Source organism: Mauremys reevesii, linkage group 14 (assembly GCF_016161935.1).
Source record: "Mauremys reevesii isolate NIE-2019 linkage group 14, ASM1616193v1, whole genome shotgun sequence".
Classification (NCBI taxonomy): Eukaryota; Metazoa; Chordata; order Testudines; family Geoemydidae; genus Mauremys; species Mauremys reevesii.
The window spans coordinates 19,981,072-20,003,208 of NC_052636.1; the positions used below are offsets into that span (position 1 = coordinate 19,981,072).

Consider the following 22,137-nt stretch of genomic DNA (forward strand, 5'->3'; position numbering starts at 1 on the left):
CCTTAGAATCACTGGGGACATTAGGGTTTGTCCTTTTTGTTTCACCTCTTGCTCCATCCACTGTCTGATCCCTCTTTTCTCTTCGTCTCTTGCTTCCTTTGTCCTTTCTCCTGTTCCCCTCCCAACACCAGGTTTTTTTCTCCTGCTGATAACAGCTCACGTTAACTGATCACTCTCATTATAGTGTGTATGGCAACACCCATTTTTTTCACGTTCTCTGTGTGTGTATATATATCTTCCTACTGTATTTTTAACTGCATGCATCTGATTTAGCCCACAAAAGTTATGCTCAAATACATTTGTTAGTCTCTAAGGTGCCACATGTTCTCCTTGTTCTTTTTGCAGATAAATTAATGGAGGTTAAGTCCACTAATGGCTATTAGCCAGGATGGGTAAGGAATGGTGTCCCTAGCCTCTGTTTGTCAGAGGATGGAGATGGATGGCAGGAGAGAGATCACTTGATCATTACCTGTTAGGCTCAGTCCCTCTGGGGCACCTGGCATTGGCCACTGTTGGCAGATAGGATATGGGGTTGGATGGATCTTATGTTCTTATGAAGGGAGGGGCAGAGTCCTGTGATAGAGTTTCTGTAGTGTAGTGGTTATCACGTTTGCCTAACACGCAAAAGGTCCCTGGTTTGAAGCCAGGCAGAAACATGATGGCTTCCTTTTCTCAACTCCTAGTGCCCTGTTCCTGCTGTTGTAGGAGCAGCAGTGATTTCTGTGCTCAAAAGGTCTGTTATCCTTCCCCTCCCTCCTGCTTTTGTCTCCTCTCCCTCTCTGAATGCCTGTGAAGTGGCTTTCCCCCTCCCCCTCCCGCTCCATCCTGCAATGCTCGTGGGATGAAGGGGCTGGTTGAAGAGCAGAAGATCTCCCAGGTAGACAAGGTGTCTGGGACTCTCATTAGGCAGCACTCACACACCCAGAGCATGGACACTGGCTGAGGTGGAGTGTGACCCACCAGATGCAGCCAAGTCATCTCCAGTCGCAGGCCATGAGAAGCAGGTCCTTAAAAGGGGAAGGGGCCTTGTAAAGAATCCAAGCGCTGGAGGACAGGGTTTGGGTCCAGAGCGACCTAGACAAATTGGAGGATTGGGCCAAAAGAAATCTGAGGAGGTTCAACAAGGAGAAGTGCAGAGTCCTGCACTTAGGACGGAAGAATCCCAGGCACTGCCACAGACTGAGGACTGACTGAGTGAGGGGGGTTCATAGCAGCCTTCAAGTACCTGAAAGAGCAGCAGTGTGGGCTTTCTCCTTGCCACTTTTGCTGGGCTGGGCAGGCAGCCTGGAGGCCTTTCTAGAAGAGAATTGGGAACTGAGTTAGAAAAACCAATGTGAAAACCAGAACAGCCACACTGAGTCAGACCAGTTCATCTAGCCCACTCTCCCGAAAGTGGCCAATGCCCGGCGCTCCAGAGGACCCCTGGGACCAACATGGATACAACACCACCACTAACAAGGTTAAAAGTCAATGCACATGGGAGAAGCATCTTGTGTTTCCATGGGCGGTAGGTTTGTAGAAATTTTGGTGGTGCCCAGAACCTGCCCAAACTCCGCCCCCCACCTGCCCAAGGTTCTGGGAGGGAGTTTGGGGTGTGGCTGGGGATGAGAGGTTTGGGGTGTGGGAGGGGGCTCAGGGCTATAGCAGAGGGTTGGGGTGTGGGGTGATGGCTGTGTGGTGGGGCTGGGTATGAGGGGTTCATGATGCAGGAGGGGGCTCAGGGTTGGGGCAGACGGTTAGGGTGCAGGGGGATGAGGGCTGTGTCTGAGATGGGGATAAGGTGTTTGGGGTGTGGGAGGGCTCAGGACTAGGGCAGAGGGTTGGGGTGCAGGGGTGTGGGAGGGCTCTATCTGGGGCTGGAGATGAGGGGTTTGTGGTGTTGGAGGGGGCTCAGGGCTTGGGCAGAAGGTTGGGGTGTGCGGGGGGATGAGGACTCTGGCTGGGACTGGGGATGGGAGGTGTGGGGTGTGGGAAGAGCTCAGGGCTGGGGCAGAGGGTTGGGGTGTGGGCGGGGGAATGAAGGCTCTGGCTGGGACTGGGGATGGGAGGTTTAGGGTGTGGGAGGGGCTCAGGGCTCGGGCAGAGGGTTGAGGATGTGGTGGGGGGGTGAAAGCTCTGGCTGGGGGTGTGGGCTCTGGGGTGGGGCAGGGCTGAGGATGAGTTTGGGGTGCAGGCAGGCTGCTCCGGGACAAGGGCCAGAAAGGAGGACTCCCCCCAGCCCTTTCCCTGCTGGCAGCAGCAAGCTCTGGGGGAGGAACCCCTCATTCCCCCCCCACCCAGCAGCACACTCACTCCCACCACTGTCACTGCAGGTGCTCCTAGGGCCCTTCTCAGGTCCAGGAATCTCCCTCGCCTCCCCCATTATGGGTGCCCGGGGGTGCTGCATGCACCTCCTCCCCTGCTGTTGCCCCTGACTGTAGCCTCACTGGGGGTGGGGGATGGGGCTGTCTCCTTGCCCAGCATGGGGCAGGAGTGGTGACTGCAGGGTGGGGGCTGTGATGGTGGAGGGTCCTGCTGGAAAAGGGAAGGGTCTGAGGTGGAAGGGCAGGCTCAGAGTCAGTCTGCCCTGGCAGTGAGTTGGGAAGGGGGGGCACTAGGACCCTGTGGCAGCAGTTGCTGCAGGGAGGCAGCATGGAGCTGCATGGAAGAGGCAGGGACCCTCTGCTCCCTCTGGGGCCCAGGGACATGCATGGGGCCAGCAAGGGGGTCCGGGGGATACTCGGGGGAAGCACGGGGTGGCAGGTGGGGCCAGAGGGGAGACCCGGCCCCAAGCTTTGGTGGAGCGGGGCCCCAGAGCTCTGAATATTGCTGGTGCCCGGGCACCACGTGGGTATATAACTCGCCGCCCATGTGTGTTTCATTCCTTATGTCCTAGTCCCATCATGTGGCCATTTCCTTTTCTTCCTTTCTGTTAAAAGCTTTGGTGTTTTGCACAGAAACATTATTTCCCCAGGAGAAACCCAGGAGTGGGGGCTGCATTCCTGTGCCAAACAGTCACTGGAAGGGGGCAGACAAAGGCCTTTAGGACGAGGCGTCCGTCACTGTCAAAAGATCATCTCCCTCCTGCAGGTCACTGGCAGCCTGAATTTGTTCCTTATCCTCCCAGAGTCTGGGGGCTGGAATCAGCACTACCCAGCCCCTCCGTATGTAGCAGGAACAAACACAAACCTGGTCTTTAAAACAAGCTGTCCCCTTCCTTCTCGGGAAGATTTTTCTGTGATTGAAGTTGAGCTTCAGTTCCCCTCTCCTGGGGCGGGGCAGGTGTGGGGCCAGTTCCCAGTGAGATCTGTTTTCACCTTTGCCCCCTTTCAATCACTCTGGGATGGTAACTCTGCTCCCAGCTGTCAGGCAGCTTCCAGCCCAACCACCCTGCTCACTAACTCTGTGGTCATGTGTCACCCCATTGCCAGCACACAGAGCCTGCAGGAAAGCTACTCCTGCCAGATGCATTGGTGGTATAGTGGTGTGTGTAGGTGTTTTCCAAGCAATTCATCTGGGTTTGATTCCCAGCCACTGCAATAATGGCTTTTCTCTTCTGTTGTTTCCTCATCTGGAAGTGGCTTAATTTCAGTCACATTGTGTTACAATCACATTATCGATAGAATGAGACAATAAATGTGTCAAAGTCCAGCAGGTCATACAGGATGGAGGCACACAAGGGGCTGGAATGTGTCATCTGAGAAAGACAGAACCCTTGAAACCTGCATCTCCCATCCCTGGCCTTGCGTGTTATGATTCCAGCTCGTGAGCTGTTTGTAGGATGTTCGGCATGATGGGGATATGAAGTTTTGTGTCAGTTTTGCTCCTGCAGATTCCTTTGCTGTTACAGTTATAATGACATGAACAAAGGGAGGCACAATAAACATAACTCCCAAATTGCAATACAGGTGGGGAAAGGGAAGATCACGGTTAAGCCAAACATGTCAAAATAAAAATTAATACTAAAAAGGGAGGTGGGGAAGAGATCAGGTATGTGGAGATCCCTTGATATTTCAACGCACATTGTTAGAATCAAAGTTCAGACTTGACACTGGAAAACCTGCAACTACCTGTCTCTCTCAACACCTGTGATGAGCAAGATGGAGTTAGGACACCTGTTCTGCTTCAATCATTTATTGTCTCTCTGTTCTCTCCTCCTTCTCCCCAATTCCTCATCTCCAATGTCTCTGCCTTTCTCCTCTTGCTCCCTCTCCCCTGCCCTTTCTAGGAACTCACAGTCTACAGCATTTAGGACAAGCCAGAGCTCCCATGTTCTGCACATGAGCCTGTGTCAGAGGACGTGTGACCCCATCAGAACCAGTCACCGGATCAATATGACCCTTTATGGGCGACTTCTCTGCCTGCTCTGCAATTTACATCTCCCCTCTTCCCCCCACGCAAACAGGGTGGGGTACAGCTCTGACTGAGAGGCCTCACAGGAGAATTTCAGCCCAAAGACAAATTTGTGTGAAATGCTGAGAAGTGAAGAGCCCCCTTCCCCTCCCCCCAGATCCCCAGAACTCTAGTGTCACCCCCATGGCACCAGCACAGGGAACACGATGAGATGGGGTTACAAAATACAAGGGGGAGGGAGCAGGGGAGAGAGGTGACAGGGAATCTCTCTCTTTCCTTCTTTCTCTTTCCTTCCAGGAACTGCAGTCACAGCAGGGAGGGGTTTGTCTCTTTATTAGGGATCCCTCTGTGTCACGGAGGCTGCACAAGTCATAGAATCTGTGACTTCTGCAGTGGCCACTGCAGCTGACTCCGTGGCTGCCCCAGCAGCTGGCCTGGGGCAGCAGGCAGTGGTTCCAAGGGTGGCAGGAGCAGCCACAGCTCAGTGGCTCCTGGCACCTGTCCCGAGGTGGCCAGAGCAGGGCTGGCCTCTGGGGCTCCCCTCACCTGGCAGCATCTGGAGTGGCCGTGGGTCCCCTGGGCTTCTCCCCCCGTACATGGTGCCACGGGCCCCCTGGACTCCCAGTGCCCACAGCTGGTGCCACGGACCCCCTGGGCCTCCCTCCCCACGAGTCAATGAGGGTATTTATGGTATAAGTCATGGCGGGTCACGGGCAATGAGCTTTTGGGTTTTGCCCGTGATCTGTCCATGACATTTACTAAAAATACCCGTGATTAAATCTTCGCCTTCCTCATTATCGATCAAATAAATCGAAACGCCTCCACCTGCAAGTGGATTTAGCCCAGGACCCTCAGAGTCAGCAGCTGTTACTGAGCTCTCTGGTCAGGTGTCCTAGCGCTGGAAGCCTCCTGTTTACATCCTAAAATAGCGTTTTTGCACCAATGGGGCTGAAATTTTGGAAATTTTACTGAATTGCTTCAAAACAGCAAGTCAAGAAAGTCTCCTAAGTGCCAGGCTCTCTGCCATGGAAACAGCTGCCCCTGCTCTGCAGGAGTCTGTGCGTTCCACACAGCAACGTACACACCTGCTCCGCACTGAAGGGGGGTCAGACAGTGACAGGGCTGGTAACACAAATACTTCAGACTATTAACTCCAGGTCCCTTCCTTTCTTTAACCCAGGATGTGCCAGTCAACTGGTAACCATGCTGTTATCTTCACCTTAAAATACCGCTCAGGACATTTTCAGTGAGCCCTGCACCCCATGCCCTGCCTGCAGGCAGCCCCTGCCTCCAGCCAGCCCCGCACCCCATGCCCTGCCTGCAGCCAGCCCCTGTCTGCAGCCAGCCCCACCCCATGCCCTGCCAGCTGCCAGCCTCTCTGCAGCCAGCCCCGCACCCCCAGCCCAGCCCACAGCCCGCCCCAGTCAGCAGCCCGCCCCGCACCCTCTGCCCTGCCCCACCAGCTGCGTCCTCCTGCCCTGCCTGCAGCCAGCCCCACACCCCTGCCCTGCCCGCAGCCCGCCCCCCACCCCCTGCCCACAGCCAGCCCCTGCCACACCCCCTGCCCTGTCTCCAGTTAACTCCTGCTGCACCCCCTGTGGCCCCACCCAAAGCCAGCCAGCCCCCACACACCCCCAGCCGTGGACACCCTGCTCTGTCTCCAGCCAACTCCTGCCACACCCCTGCCTGAAGCCAGCCAGCCTGCCCCACACCCCTGTCTCAGCCCTACCAACCCCTGATGCACCTGCGTCCCTGCCTGAAGCCAGCCAGCCTGCCCCACACCCCTGTCTCCAGCCCTACCAACCCCTGATGCACCCCTGCGTCCCTGCCTGAAGCCAGCCAGCCTGCCCCACACACCCCTGTCTCCAGCCAGCCCCGCACCCTTGCCCTGCCTGCAGCCAGACCCTACCTCCAATCAGCCCCTGCCCTGCCTCCAGCCAGCCCCATGGCCACTGGTGCCCTGCAGTTCCCAGGGCAGTAACCCTGCACACCTGCTTCAATGAGGGGGCAAGGGCAGCTGGGACCCCACATGCGCACACCCTAGGGTGACCAGACAGCAAGTGTGTAAAATCAGGACAGGGAGTGGGGGTAATAGGATCCTAGATAAGAAAAGACCCCAAAATTGGGACTGGCCCTATAAAATTGGGACAGCTGGTCACCCTAGCACACCCACAGGACTCCTGAGTTCCATTGCTGGGTTTCCTATTGGTTCCACTGCTGGTTGTTTTCCTTTTCCTGGGGGACTCTGGGCAAGTTGCTCCCCCCTCTAGGGCTCCGTCCCCAGCAGGCAAATGGGGATTTCGTACCTTCCCGCTAGTGGAAAGTGCTGGGAGAATCCCCCAGCCAAAGCTGCTCTGACAGCGCTAAGCAGCATCTGACCATTCAAGGTCGGAGCGCGCTGCCCAGGAGGAGTGTCTGGCTCTGGGGTTTCACTTCAGCCCAATCTAGAGAGAGGGGCCCAGCCATGGGGTTTGGCTCAAGAAGACCAAGTCTCCAATTCGTTAAGGGCATTTTGAATTCCAATCCTGTGCTCCAAAGTGCTTGGTGTCAGCTGCACATTTTAGAACGATACTCTCCACTCCATTTTCCAAATCATCATTCATACTGTTTACCCACCTCCACTAGGCCTGTGACCCTGCCAAAGAAGGAAAGAGGATTGGTTTGGAATGATTTGTTCTTGACAAATCCATGATCCCTCGTGCTAAGAACCAAATTATCCTGTAGGTGCTGCTGACAAACTGAGTGTTTAAGAATATATTCCAGTATCTCTCCAGCTATGGAAGTGAGGCTAGCTAGTCTGTAAGGCCCAGGGGTCTCTTTGTTCCCCTTTGAAAGATAGATCCTGTCTTGTTCATGGATGGGAAGATGTTCTTTTTCAGGGATCTCAGACGAGAACTGGGGCACAACACCTGGTTTGTTAAGGCCACAAAAATGGAGCCAGGAACCTCTTCTCTCCTGCTGGCAAAGAACCCCAGGTACCGAAAAGACAGAGACTCACATCCCTGAATGGGCTTTAGAAAAGGCAGTGGTTAAAAAGTTTGGCCCCGACCATTTCTTGTTTCCACAGACTAGACATTTTAGCAAACTTTAGAATTCCTTGGGGCTAAACACCGTGAAACTCTCCTTTCTCCTTCACAGAGGGCTTTATCGCCCCTTATCTCACTCAGGCTCACAACTGCCCAGAGTTCGAGAACTGTCCCTGTTCCCATTGGGCAGATGGGGAGGAGCCTGAGGTATAGAGAAGGGAAGTGACCTGTCACCAGATGGATCAGACTGAACAGGTTTCAGACCTCGAGGAGGCTCTTACCTTCTAAACAGGGAAAACGGCTGTTTTCTAGTAAAATCACTAAAAGGGAAGGAGAAAACTCGAAAGAGGTTCCTCCTGGCGCTCACGTCCGTGAACCCGAATACACCCTCAGTCCTCAGAGAGACCTGGAGAAGGAGACTTTCTGGAGCAAAGCCACAGGGGTCTCTGAGGTTTCCCTGGCCCCTCGCCCTGTCCTGCCTGGCTGATGTCAGCATCTCTCTGTGAGGTCACTACCTCCCACCACCTTGGACCAATAGTCTGAGGTCCTGCAAAGGCCTTTGTGATGTCACTGCCACACCCTCCCTTGCTGGGCTAATGTCCTGCCCTGGCCAGGCACTTTGCAGGTTTGAGCTACTCCCTGTGGATCACCCCACTCAAGGAGCGTTCGTTCTAGGCAGCAAGCCGGCTAGACAGGGAAACATCAGACGCTGCTCCCAATGCTACACTCAGTTTTTCAGAAATTAGTTGACTTTATGGCCAGAAGAGACCATTAGAGCATCTAATCTGACCCCCTGCATATCACAGGCCTCCTGTATGACACAAGAGCTACTTTTGGGGGAAAACACATTCCAGAAAGGGATCTAGTCTTCATAAAATGACATCAGGAGATGGAGAATCCACCACTTTCCTTGGTAGCTTGTTCCTGTGGTGAATCATCCTGACTGTTGAATATTTGTGCCTTAGTTGTAATATGAATTTGTCTCTTTTCACCTTCCAGCCATTGGGTCTTGTTAGGCCTTTCTCTGCTCGATTCAAGAGCCCTTTAATACCCAATCTTTTCTCTCCATTAAGGCACTTCAACACTTTAATGAAGTCACCTTTCAATCTTCTTTTGATAAGCTAAACAGGTTGAGCTCTTTCAATAGCTCACTAGAAGGCATTTTTCTCCAGTCCTCAGAACATTTGGTGGCTCTTTGCTGCCCCAGCTCCAATTTCACAACATCTTTTTCAAAGGAGGACACCAAAACTGGAGGCTATTCCAGTATCAGTCTCACTGATGCCGTGTCACCTCCTGTGACATTATTGACATAATCTGTAACTGTATAGATCACCGTTGCAACTGCTGTTCTATTTGTAGCCAATATTGTAGAAAGGTTGTAGCGTAAGGGGTCTATGGAGAGGTTCTGATTGGCTGATTATAATGATGCTATTTCTAGATGTGTATCATTTTTATAGTTGACGTTATGAATTCCTGCTCATTTCCCCACTGGCTGGAGCATGGCTAGAGTGTGTCTGTGGTTAATGATGTTGCTGTAGATTGTTCGTTTCCTGCCTTGGCAATTCAGACAGTCCCTTTTCCCAACATATCTCCAGCACATCATTAGTTCCAATAACAGGGGCAGCTTTTCTCTGGGGCACTGAGATTTTTTGGGGAGTTGGTGGCTCCTTTCTTTCCTCACCCTGGAGTAAACTCATAAGAACATAAGAACATAAGAAAGGCCATACCGGGTCAGAACAAAGGTCCATCTAGCCCAGTATCTGTCTACCGACAGTAGCCATTGCCAGGTGCCCCAGAGGGAGTGAACCTAACAGGCAATGATCAAGTGATCTCTCTCCTGCCATCTATCTCCATCCTCTGACGAACAGAGGCTAGGGACACCATTCTTACCCATCCTGGCTAATAGCCATTTATGGACTTAGCCACCATGAATTTATCCAGTCCCCTTTTAAACATTGTTATAGTCCTAGCCTTCACAACGTCCTCAGGTAAGGAGTTCCACAAGTTGACTGTGCGCTGTGTGAAGAAGAACTTCCTTTTATTTGTTTTAAACCTGCTGCCTATTAATTTCATTTGGTGACCCCTAGTTCTTGTATTATGGGAATAAGTAAATAACTTTTCCTTATCCACTTTCTCAACATCACTCATGATTTTATATACCTCTATCATATTCCCCCTTAGTCTTCTCTTTTCCAACCTTAGTCTTCTCTTTTCCAACTCAGCTTTTATTCCATGGTTCATGTTTTATGGAATAACAACATCAGCATGAAGAAAGAGGAGAGTGAATATCTCACTGCCAGGGCTGAAGGTGGCCACGTCCCCTCTGTCTGACCATTGCCATTGCAGGAGAGAAGGTTTCAATGGAATCGAATGCCCTGGCTCAGACAAGTGACACAGGGAGGTTTTGCTGTTCATGGATCCATGCAAAGGAAATTGTGTCTCTGTGTGAAACTGAGGAGGGACATGAAATGCCCACAGGATCGCGCAATGCCTAAGCTAAGGCAGGAGGGTGAAGGAATCGGGCTGAGGAATGACTGACGTGGACTCACCTGGGATTGAAATGACATTTGTTTGTGTCGGGCAGTGAGAAACTGACATTAATTCAGATGCGGGGTTGAGGCTTCTTTAGCTCCTTGTAGAACTTGAACTTGATTTCCCAGAAGGGAGAAAGGGAAAGTCTGGGGCTGCCTTGAGTCCCTGGCTGGGTCTCCTGGGCAGTGGAAAACATCCCTTGTTTGCCCCTGCCAAGGGGATCGTGGAGGCTGAGACGCCCCTCGGCTTGGATCAAAGGGGGAGTTGGATGGAATTTATCACACAACCCTCCCTGCTCCCCAGAGCCCCACGGGGAGAAGCTAGAGAAGGGGGAGTCATTCCTCCCCTGCGCTCCCAGAAGAGCTGCTAGCAGGGCCGCCCAGAGGTGGGGGCAAGTGGGGCAATTTGCCCCAGGCCCTGGGTCTTGCAGGGGCCCCCACAAGCAGGAGCGTAGCTAGGAGGGAGCAGGGGGGGCTGCCGCTCCCCCACTGAGCACATTCCCCCAAAGTGGCGCCTTAGTAGGAATTTGGAATAAGGTGGAAAGATCTGGAATTTCCCCCCCCACACACACACACCTCCTGGGGTGGCAGGGGGTGCAGGTGGAGGGGCAGAGCCCAGGGCTGGGGTGGTGGTGGGGGTGTCGGTGGGGGAGCAGTAGGGGGGAAAGGGCGGAGCCAAGAGCTGGGGCAGCATGGGGTATGTGGGGGCAGAGCCCAGGGCTGGGGTGGCAGGGGTGTGGGTGGAGGGCAGAGCCCAGGTCTGGGGTGGCAGGGAGGTGCAGTGGGGAGCCCAGGGCTTGGGTGGGGGCAGCCAAAAAATTTTTTGCTTGGGACGGCAAAAAACCTAGAGCCGGCCCTGCCTCCACCCACCGTGAGGTAGGTAGGAGCAGATCATTATTATCCCTACTTGAAAGAGGGAGAAGCTGAGGCTGAGAAAGGAGAATTGACTTGTCTGAGGTCACACAGCCAGTCAGGGGCAGAGTTGGGAATAGGACCCAAGAGCTCTGATTTTCAAACTAACCATTGGATCTTGAATTTCAGACACTGAATGACGTGAATAAAATGCTCTCAGATGAGCTCCAGACCAACAACAGTGCACAGGAATTATTCAGCAAGTATTTGAGGAGAATCATGTTAGAGAGAATCATGAACTGCTCAGAGACCATTAATGCAGAGAAGCAGCAAAATTCGTCAAACATAGAACTGGTTCTGACTTATTTCCTTGGTCTTGAAAGAGAACAAGGACCTGAGTCTCCTCCCTGTCAATAACTCCCCTCCTCAGCCAATCAGGGTAGAGACTGAGGACGGGAGGCTGAGGGTTCTCACCAGAGAGCCCAAAGGATGGCCCAGGTCATTGGTGGGGATCAAATAAAGTTCAGAATAAAATTCTGCCTCCTTAAGCTCATGTTTTCCATGCCTAGAATTCAACTGTCACCAGATGGATCAGACTGAACAGGTTTCAAACCTCCAGGAGGCTCTTACCTTCTAAACAGGGACAGCTGTTTTCTAGTAAAATCACTAAAAGGGAAGGAGAAAACTCAAAAGAGGTTCCTCCTGGCGCTCACGTCCGTGAACCCGAATACTCCCTCAGTCCTCAAAGAGAGACCTGGAGAAGGAGACTTGCTGAAGCAAAGCCACAGGGGTCTCTGAGCTTTCCCTGGCCCCTCGCCCCTGTCCTGCCTGGCTGATGTCAGCATCTCTCTGTGAGGTCACCACCTCCCCACCAATAGTTTGAGGTCCTGCAAAAAACCTTTGTGATGTCACTGCTGCACCCCTCCCTTGCTGGCCTAATGTCCTGCCTCAGGCCAGGCACTTTGGAGGTTTGAGCTACTCCCTGTGGATCACCCCACTCAAGGAGCGTTCGTTCTAGGCAGCAAGCCAGCTAGACAGGAAAACATCAGATGCTGCTCCCAGTGCTACACTCAGTTTTTCAGAAATTAGTCGACTTTCCGGCCAGTAGAGACCATTAGAGCATCTAATCTGACCCCCTGCACAGGCCTCCTGTATGACACAATAGCAGGTGAGGGAGGGGGGCTGAGGAGGCGAGTGGGTGGGCAGTGGCGAGGGGGCGGGTGAGCCGGCAGAGAGCCAATATTCATAACTTCAACTACAAAAATGATACACATCTAGAGATAGCATCATTATAATCAGCCAATCAGAACCTCTCCATAGACCCCTTACACGACCACTTCTCTGTAATATTGGCTGCAAATATAGAACAGTGGTCGCAATGGTAATCTATACAGTTACAGATTATGTCAATAACGTCACAGGAGGTGACACAGCATCAGTGAGACTGATACTGGAATACTGCCTCCAGTTTTGGTGTCCTCATTTGAAAAAGATGTTGTGAAATTGGAGCTGGGGCAGCAAAGAGCCACCAAAGGTTCTGAGGGCTGGAGAAAAATGCCTTCTAGTGAGCTATTGAAAGAGCTCAACCTGTTTAGCTTATCAAAAGAAGATTGAAAGGTGACTTCATTGAAGTGTTGAAGTGCCTTCAGGGAGAGAAAAGATTTGGGAATTAAAGGGCTCTTGAATCAAGCAGAGAAAGGCATAACAAGACCCAATGGCTGGAAGATGAAAAGAGACAAATTCATATTACAACAAAGGCACAAATATTCAACAGCGAGGATGATTCACCACAGGAACAAGCTACCAAGGAAAGTGATGGATTCTCCATCTCTTGATGTCATTTCATGAAGACTAGATGCCTTTCTGGAATGTGTTTGCCCCCAAAGTAGCTCTTGTGCCATACAGGAGGCCTGTGATATGCAGGGGGTCAGATTAGATGCTCTAATGGTCTCTTCTGGCCATGAAGTCGACTAATTTCTGAAAAACTGAGTGCAGCATTGGGAGCAGCGTCTGATGTTTTCCTGTCTAGCCGGCTTGCTGCCTAGAACGAACGCTCCTTGAGTGGGGTGATCCACAGGGAGTAGCTCAAACCTGCAAAGTGCCTGGCCAGGGGCAGGACATTAGCACAGCAAGGGAGGGGTGTGGCAGTGACATCACAAAGGCCTTTTGCAGGACCTCAGCCTATTGGTCCAAGGTGGTGGGGAGGTGGTGACCTCACAGAGAGATGCTGACATCAGCCAGGCAGGACAGGGGCGAGGGGCCAGGGAAACCTCAGAGACCCCTGTGGCTTTGCTGCAGCAAGTCTCCTTCTCCAGGTCTCTCTCTGAGGACTGAGAGAGTATTCGGGTTCACGGACGTGAGCACCAGGAGGAACCTCTTTCGAGTTTTCTCCTTCCCTTTTAGTGATTTTACTAGAAAACAGCCGTCCCTGTTTAGAAGGTAAGAGCCTCCTGGAGGTTTGAAACCTGTTCAGTCTGATCCATCTGGTGACAGTTGAATTCTAGGCATGGAAAACACAAGGGTAAGGAGGCAGAATTTTATTCTGCACCTGTGATTTTGTCCCTTAGAATCACGGGGGACATAAGGGTTTGTCCTTTTTGTTTCACCTCTTGCTCCATCCACTGTCTGATCCCTCTTTTCTCTTCGTCTCTTGCTTCCTTTGTCCTTTCTCCTGTTCCCCTCCCAAAATCAGGTTTTTTTCTCCTGCTGATAACAGCTCATGTTAACTGATCACTCTCGTTATAGTGTGTATGGCAACACCCATTTTTTCACGTTCTCTGTGTGTATATATATCTTCCTACTGAATTTTTAACTGCATGCATCCGATGAAGTGAGTTTTAGCCCACAAAAGCTTATGCTCAAATACATTTGTTAGTCTCTAAGGTGCCACATGTTCTCTTTGTTCTTTTTGCAGATAAATTAATGGAGGTTAAGTCCATTAATGGATATTAGCCAGGATGGGTAAGGAATGGTGTCCCTAGCCTCTGTTTGTCAGAAAGTGGAGATGGATGGCAGGAGAGAGATCACTTGATCATTTCCGGTTAGGTTCACTCCCTCTTGGGCACCTGGCATTGACCACTGTTGGCAGATAGGATATGGGGTTGGATGGACCTTTGGTCTGACCCACTATGGCCATTCTTCTGTTCTTATGAAGGGAGGGGCAGAGCCCTGTGACAGAGTTTCTGTAGTGTAGTGGTTATCACATTTGCCTAACATGCAAAAGGTCCCTCGTTCAAAGCCAGGCAGAAACATGGTGGCTTCCTTTTCTCAGCTCCTAGTGGCCTGTCCCTGCTGTTGTAGGAACAGCAGTGATTTCTATGCTCAAAAGGTCTGTTATACTTCCCCTCCCCCTCGCTTTTGTCTCCTCTCCCTCTCTGAATGCCTGTGAAGTGGCTTTCCCCCTCCTCCTCCCGCTCTCTCCTGCAATGCTTGGGGGATGAATGGGCTGGTTGAAGATCAGAAGAGCTTCCAGGTAGACAAGGTGTCTGGGACTTTCATTAGGCAGCACTCACACACCCAGAGCAGGGACCCTGCATGGACACTGGCTGAGGTGGAGTGTGACCCACCGGATGCATCCAAGTAATCTCTAGTCGCAGGCCATGAGGTTCAGGTCCTTAAAAGGGGAAGGGGCCCTGTGCTCAGCTGTGCTTTCACAATGCTGCCTAATGAGAGTCCCAGACACCTTGTCTATCTAGGAGCTCTTCTGATCTTGCAGCTGTTCAACCAGCCCCTTCATCCCACAAGCATTGCAGGAGGTGGGGAGGGGGAAAGCCACTTCACAGGCATTCAGAGAGGGAGAGGAGATGGGGCGGGGCGGGGCGGGGGGGGGGAGTGTAACCGACCTTTTGGGCATACAGGTTATATGGAGCACACAGATCACTGCTGTTCCTACAACAGGGTAAGTTCTCAAGCAGCATGTTTCTTACTCTGCCCATCTGCCAATTTGATAATTATCGATGAAAATATTTTGCCATTGGGTTGTGCGTTTACACAGAAATTGACATTTACCAACAAATATGTAATTCTTCCAGTCCTGCCTAGTCTGCAGTTGGTGGGTTTAGAGGGACACATTCACTCTTCCAGGTCCCCAGGCCAGGCCTGTGCTCTCAACTTCCCACACTGCTGGGATCCTTCCCTGGTCTCCGCTCAGACCTCTGCCCCCCACCCCCACTTCTGGGATCCCCTCCCCACACTGTCCAAATCCCCTGCTGGCAGGATCCCTTCTTGTTCCTTTCATTTCCTGTCTCCACTCTGGGCAAAAGCTCTGCACTGTTCCCACACCAGAAGTTGAACCCAGGTCACCTGGGTGAAAACCAGGAATCTAACCACTAGACCATATGGGACTATTGGTGCATCTGATGAAGTGGGGATTCACCCATGAAAGCTCCTGCTCCAATACGTCTGTTAGTCTATAAGGTGCCACAGGACTCTTTGCTGCTGTTATTACTACAACTCTCAACCCCTCGTGAGCGCAGCAGGGACTAGTGTGACCGGATATCCCGATTTTGGGCCTTTTTATAGGCTCCTATTACCCCCACTCCCTGTCCCGATTTTTCACATTTGCTGTCTGGTCACCCTAGCAGGGGTTGCACACAGGGCTGCATTAACCCTTCAGGTGCTGAGGTTTCCCTCACTCCATTCCCAGTGCCTGTGATGAGGAAAGAGACATCAGGGCTCCCAGGTGCTGCACAGACCATGACTGAGATCAGGACCCCATATTGTGCTAGGTGCTGTACAATCCCTGTCCAACACTGGGACTGAGCCTCTGCTGCCCAACTGCTTCTGACTCCATCTGGAGCACCCAGGAGCAGCGACAGGGTTTCCTTTCCACCTTTCCAAACAGTCCTTCTTTCCCTGCCCCCAATTCTGCTTTCACACCCTAGGCCCATCTCCTCTCTTTGTTCCCCTCCGGGTGATCAGAGATGGAGGCAACTTCAGCCACTGGAGACAGCCCCAGTGAGTGCTGCAGCCCACCCGGGGGGTGATTGCAGACACAGGAAGGGAGCAGCTGGGAGCAGGGGGTGCGGGGACGAAGGTGGCCGGAGAACAAAGCGGGGGGGGCAGCTCCGGGGGCGGGGCTCTGGCACAGCCCATGGGCGGGGCCGCTCCTGGGGGCGGGGCTCTGGCACAGCCCGGGGGCGGGGCAGCTCCTGGGGGCGGGGCTCTAGCACAGCCTGGGGCGGGGCAGCTCCTGGGGCGGGGCTCTGGCACAGCCTGGGGGCGGGGCTCTGTCACAGGCCGGGGGCGGGGCAGCTCCTGGGGGCGGGGCTCAGGCACAGGCCGTGGGCGGCGCCGCTCCTGGGGCGGGGCTCTGGCAGAGGCCGGGGCGGGGCAGCTCCTGGGGCGGGGCTGTGGCACAGCCCGGGTGGGGCAGCTCCTGGGGACGGGGCTCTGGCACAGACGGGGCGGGGCAGCTCCTGGGGCGGGGCTCTGTCACAGGCCGGGGCGGGGCAGCTCCTGGGGCGGGGCTCTGACACAGGCCGGGGCAGGGCAGCTCCTGGGGCAGGGCTCTGGCACAGCCGGGGCAGGGCAGCTCCTGGGGGCGGGGCTCAGGCACATTGTGACGCAGGAGCCCGGGCTCAGCAGCTGATCCCTGGTGGCCACGTGCTGCCAGCAGCGCTGGAGCCGCTGTTCTCAGCTGCAGCAGGAGCTGCCCCCGGCCCGCTGGGCTCCAGGTGGGGACAGAGCCTGGGGCCCGGGGCTCCCCTGGGTGCGGCTGGCGGGGCGGGGCGGGGCGGGGCCGGAGCTGCAGGCGGGAAGGGTGGGGGCAGGCGGGGTTGGTCGGTCTCTGGGCACCAGGGGCCCTGGGGCAGAGTGTGTGTGTGAGTGTCCCGGGCCCAGGCGTGCGCAGGGGAGCCCCGGCACCCCAATGCCCTGAGCCCCGGCTGGGGAGGCTGCTCCCCCCCTCCCGTGGGGGCTCCGGGGGGGGAGGAGGCTGCGGCCGCGGCGGCTGCAGGCGGGTGCTCGGCCCCCCCGGGAATGACCCGCTGCCGGCAGCTTGTGGCGCCTCCTCCGCGGAGCTTTTCCCCGGGGGCGGCCTGGGCGCAGCTGCGATCAGCTGTTTGCTGGGCAGGCTCCGCTCAGGTGCTCCCCCCCTGCGCCTGGGGGGCGGGGTGAGCCCCCCCCGACAGCGGGGGCAGCAGCTCCCGCCCCTGGCAGCTGGAGCGGCTGGGAGGGGGTTGCAGGGAGGGGCTGGGGCAGCTGGGAGCAGGGGTTGCAGGACACGGGCAGGGGCTGGCGGAGCGGGGGCGGTTGCTGGGCACAGGAGGGGCTGGGGCAGCTGGGAGCGGGGGGGTTGCAGGGCACAGGAAGGGGCTGGGGCAGCTGGGAGGGGTTGCAGGGGCACAGGGAGGGGCTGGGGCAGCTGGGGGCGGGTTGCAGGGCACAGGAGGGGCTGGGGCAGCTGGGGCGGGTTGGGGGCACAGGGAGGGGCTGGGGCAGCTGGGAGCGGGGGGGGGTTGCTGGGCACGGGGAGGGGCTGGGGAAGCTGGGAGCGGGGGCGGGTTGCGGGGCTCAGGGAGGGGCTGGGGCAGCTGGGAGTGGGGGGGGGGGGTTGCGGGGCACAGGGAGGGGCTGGGGCAGCTGGGAGCGGGGGAGGTGCCGGGAGGGAGGAGGCAGGAGCCGGGAGGGAGAACAAAGAACCGGGACCATCAGCCCCCGGCAGCTCCGGAGAGACCAGACGCTGCTGCCTCCATCGGGAGCTGGGAGCGGAGCAGCTGCTGCTTCCCCCGCGGGGTCTGTGCGGGGGGGGGGGAGCCCGGCATTAACCCCTCCGGGCACGGCCGGGGGTTTCTCCGGCTAGAAACTGCCCCGGGCTCTGCTGAGGCTCCCGGTGACCGAGCCCGGGGGGCGGGGCAGGTCCCGGCTCTGCGCGGTGCCCCCCCCCATCGCTGCCCCCGGGGGCCCGGAGCTGCTGCAGCGCTGAGGCCGGGAGGATCCTTCCCGCAGCTAGTCTGAGCCGCCCCCCCCCCCGGCTCTGCTGTGCCCGGTACCGGGGGGGTGAAGCGGGTCCCCCCGCCCGGTGCCCCCTTCCCCGCACGGGCGGAGCGGGGCAGCCGCGGGGAGAGAGCCCGGGAACGGGGCGGTGACCCCGGCTCCCAGCCCGGGGCAGGGCGCTAGGGAAGGGGGGGAGGGGACGGGAGAGGGTGTGAGGAGAAATTAGAGGGGGGGGCAGGTTCCCAGATCTCTGACACCCCCCCCCCCCCGGCACACTCACTGCAGCCTTCCTGCCCAGGGTCACTTCCCTGTGACCGAGGTGAGGGGCAGAGAGAGGAAGAACCAGCCCCGGACTCTCCCTGTTCCCCCTGCGGCAGGAGTGCGCTGCCCTGGGGTCAGGGGGACCCCCCCCCCAAGGGGGCTCCTTTGGGTCTGGTCTGGTCCAGGGTTTGAGTCACACCCTGTTGCTGGGAGGGCTTCAAAATGTCTTGGTTGGTTACTGCTGCTGGGGGAAGCACAAGGGGGACAGGAGGGGTCAGGGGCCAGGTCTGTGCTGCACTGTGGGGACTGAGCATGTTCCCAGCCTGGCAGAATCTACAATCTCTGTCTGCAGGGAAAGGGCCTGGGGGAATCGTGATGTGAAATGAACTGAAGCCTGTTCTGAAACCTCCACAACTGCCCTTCTCGCCCTGCCAGGCTGCAGAATGACGCCCACCTCTTGCTCCAGCTTGTCCCAGCCTCCCATGGGACAGGGAAGAGAAATGGCTGCAGTGGAGCCAGCTCAGGTAGGGGTTATTGGGGGGTTGCTGGTGGGTTCCTACTGGAGGGAGAGGGGCAGGAAATACTGAAGAGGTGGCAACTTCTGGGGAGTTAGGTCTGGAGGGGGGCAGGGAATACCCTGGGTGAGGATAGGGAGTGGGGACACAGTGTGACAAATCTGCTGGGACTTGTCCTAGGTCCAATCCTATTCAATTCATAAATGATCTGGAGAAAGGGGTAAACAGTGAGATGGCAAAGTTTGCAGATGATACTAAACTGCTCAAGATAGTTAAGACCAAAGCATATTGTGAAGAACTTCAAAAAGATCTCACAAAACTAAGTGATTGGGCAACAAAATGGCAAATGAAATTTAATGTGGATAAATGTAAAGTAATGCACATTGGAAAAAATAACCCCAACAATACATACAACATGATGGGGGCTAATTTAGCTACAACGAGTCAGGAAAAAGATCTCAGAGTCATCGTGGATAGTTCTCTGAAGACGTCCACGCAGTGTGCAGAGGCGGTCAAAAAAGCAAACAGGATGTTAGGAATCATTAAAAAGGGGATAGAAAATAAGACAGAGAATATTTTATTGCCCTTGTATAAATCCATGGTACGCACACATCTCGAATACTGTGTTCAGATGTGGTCTCCTCACCTCAAAAAAGATATTCTAGCACTAGAAAAGGTTCAGAAAAGGGCAACTAAAATGATTAGGGGTTTAGAGAGGGTCCCATACAAGGAAAGATTAAAGAGGCTAGGACTCTTCAGCTTGGAAAAGAGAAGACTAAGGGGGGAATATGATAGAGGTCTACAAAATCATGAGTGATGTGGAGAAAGTGGATAAGGACAAGTTATTTACTTATTCCCATAATCCAAGAACTAGGGGTTATCAAATGAAATTAATAGGCAGCAGGTTTAAAACAAATAAAAGGAAGTTCTTCTTCACGCAGTGCACAGTCAACTTGTGGAACTCCTTACCTGAGGAGGTTGTGAAGGCTAGGACTATAACAATGTTTAAAAAGGGACTGGATAAATTCATGGTGGCTAAGTCCATAAATGGCTATTAGCTAGGATGGGTAAGAATGGTGTCCCTAGCCTCTGTTCGTCAGAGGATGGAGATGGATGGCAGGAGAGAGATCACTTGATCATTGCCTGTTAGGTTCACTCCCTCTGGGGCACCTGGCATTGGCCACTGTCGGTAGAGAGATACTGGGCTGGATGGACCTTTGGTCTGACCCGGTACGGCCTTTCTTATGTTCTTATGTTAACATGGCCCTAGATCCTCAGAACAAACACTTGGGTGTTGGGGGAGAAAATTCCCTAATTTGTGAAACAGGAAACAGACAAAGCAACTCCCTGGGCAGGGCTGGGAAAACTGACCAGGTTTCCAGTGCTGAACCCTCAGCCTGCTAGCCAGGGGCTGGTGTGACATGGAAACGGGGCACCCAGCAGGGAGGTGTAGGAAAGATGTCCCGGCCCCTCACATCCAGCTGCTGGCAGTGGGGAGGGTGTTAGGGTTCCCTGCCATGGGGCTGTGCCTGGACCCTACTGGGTACTCCATCTCCTGTATCAGTCTCTGGCTAGTAGGTCTGTGGTGGATCTGCTGGGAGAGACAAGGGGCTCTCACTTGGTCCCCTCACCCAGATGTCTCCTGGCTGCTCTCAGCAGTGTGGGGATAGGACTCTGCTGACTCTCTCAGAGCTTCCATTTGATTGGCTCCTTCCCTCCATGAATAGTGGGGCTGTGAGTGGGGCAGCAGGTACTGAGTGTGGGACTCTTGCTCTTTCAGGGCCGGTGACCTTCGAGGAGGTGGCTGTGTATTTCACCAGGGAAGAGGGGGCTCTGCTGGACCCCACTCAGAGAGCCCTCTACAGGGAGGTCATGCAGGAGAACTGTGAGAATGTGACCTCGCTGGGTAAGGATTCCTGTTCCTTCGGTTTTTAGAAGGAGAAATGCAGAGTTAAGGTTCTTGCCACTCCCCCGATGCCACCTCTGCTCTGCCCTGTTTCAGCATCACCCCGACATGCCAGAGACACCCACACTAGCCCTCTCCCCTCCCCTGTTGCAGAGCGCTCTGGGAACAGAGCAGTACAGCAGAATGTCTAACATGTTCTTCTCTTTGCTAAGATAATATTCGGGTTCAACTCCATCATAGCAAACAGCAGCTTCCTCCCCCTGGCCTGCTCTCCAGTACTGAACCTCCTGCACACAGGCCAGCTGAGACTTGCACAGTGTTACTACCCCCTTGTCCTCAACCTGAGTTTTCCTTGTGAGTCACTGCCTTCACTTACCCCTCACTAAGCCCCACAGGTCACTCAACATACGCCCCCAGGGTGCTGACAATCCCCATGGCGAGAACACGCCCTTGGGCAGCTTTGCTGACAAAGCCTACAACACTCAGCATGGAAATGAGGCAGAATTGCCCCCCAAGTTTCACATGCACCTCTCTGCATAGCACAGGCACAGCTCTGCCCAGCTGCTGCAACCCATCCCTCCGTCAACCAGTCACAGCTACAGCTGGCCCAGTGCACACAGCTGGAGGCATGCGGATAGATGCTGGGATTCCCACCTGTGAGCACAGCACAGACAATGTCTTAGTCTTTCCTCGGATCAATTATAGGTTCATAGATTTTAAGGCCAGATGTGACTATTAGGTCGTCTACTCTGACGTCCTTTATACCACAGACCATAGAATTCATCCCGTTACTGCTGCATTGAGCTGAATACCTGAGTCCCTGTGGCAGTTGGTTAACCTTTGCACGGCCCACACAGAACCATTCTCCCTGGTTCTGGCCAGCTCCAGGGTTAAGGGTTGGGGGAAAGTTTACATTAACTTTTCTTTTCCTGGTCTGCAGAGGTTTAAGTTTACTCACCGTCCATATGGTGCAAGGCAGGAGACAGCACTGGGCAACCTTAATTCTGCATTAATGTAGCTTATGAGCATTTAGTTTCCTGTTTTAAAAAATGGATGCTTTTGCCGCTATAGCTGTATCTGTAATTGAGCTTTGGCCAGCAGAGCCATGTTGGATGGTGTGCGTGTGTGCGCATGCGTGTGTGCACTTTTTCACAGCCTTAAACAATAGAACTGGACTGGCAAAGCTTTTAAGAGCTACCTAAGACCTACCTAACTAGTTCCTCGACAGACACCTGACACGCCACCTTTAGGTGAACGAATATGCGTGTACCTGGTGGGAATCCAAACCCTGCACCCGGCACCCCCTTGGGTGGGGCACCTGTACGGCCCCCCCTAAAGGCTGGTCCTGGGTGGGGAGCAGAATTGTCCCCTGTCCCCTGTGGGGAAGAGTTTGGGGGGGGGGTTCAGTCCCTGATTTTTATTTTCTGTCTCTCCAGCACTTACTTGGGTTTGCTCTCTGCCTTTCCATCCCCAATTCTGAGATTTCTCCTCTCTTCTAGCAGGTGATGGGGTGGTGAGGGAGAGCGAGGAGCAGAATCCTCACCAGGAAGATGCTGAGCTCGCCGAAGCGCATGGGGAATTACTGCGAAGAGCCAAAGGGAACGTGTCCAGCCCCTGTGAGCAGGGAAAAGCTGGTGAAAATTACCACAGACCAGAGAGAGAGCAGGGAAACCACTCAGAGGAGAGAGTGGATGAACCCATTAATTGTCAGGGAACTCACAGGGACCTCAAGGAAACTACGTCCCAGGAGAAAATCCTCACGGAAAAGCGAGAGACTA

General features: G+C 54.5%; 1 protein-coding gene and 1 non-coding gene across 2 annotated transcripts in view; both read left to right on the forward strand.

The window, feature by feature from the left end:
- Positions 1–22,137, forward strand: part of LOC120381554 (zinc finger protein 3-like) — a gene marked incomplete at its 3' end in the record, with an annotated part of 28,635 nt that overhangs the window by 5,941 nt on the left and 557 nt on the right. The window lies entirely within an intron of this gene.
- Positions 584–656, forward strand: TRNAV-AAC. The gene has a single exon. It is a non-coding gene; the product is annotated as a tRNA-Val (tRNA).